Source organism: Rhincodon typus, chromosome 15, assembly GCF_021869965.1.
Source record: "Rhincodon typus isolate 14 chromosome 15, sRhiTyp1.1, whole genome shotgun sequence".
NCBI classification, from domain to species: Eukaryota; Metazoa; Chordata; class Chondrichthyes; order Orectolobiformes; family Rhincodontidae; genus Rhincodon; species Rhincodon typus.
In genome coordinates this window covers 45,626,766-45,627,159 of record NC_063346.1, presented here as the reverse complement: position 1 = coordinate 45,627,159, position 394 = coordinate 45,626,766, and positions in this window count along the sequence as shown.

Genomic DNA, 394 nt, shown 5'->3' with positions numbered 1-394 from the left:
TCTACATTTGATACCTTTGGTTTAGTTTAAATCTCTATTTCCCTAATTATGTAGTTTGCAAGAACACTGACCCCAGCACAGTTCAGGTATAGATCCAGTACTGGGGCCAATGCGTCATGAGCTGGAACCCACTTATCCCATGTCAGCCTTTTAAGCCACATATTCACCTCTATACTTTTATATGCCTTATGTCAAAATGCATACAGCTCAAGTTATAATCCAGAGATTATAACATTTGAGACTCTGTTTAACAATTTAGAGCCCAGCTCCTCATACCCTCTCCTCAGAAACTCTTACTTGTTCTACTTGTATCGTTGGTATCACATGGACCATGGCAGCTGGAACCTCCTCCTTCTACCATAAATTCCTCTCCATCCCTGAGCAGATGTCCTCC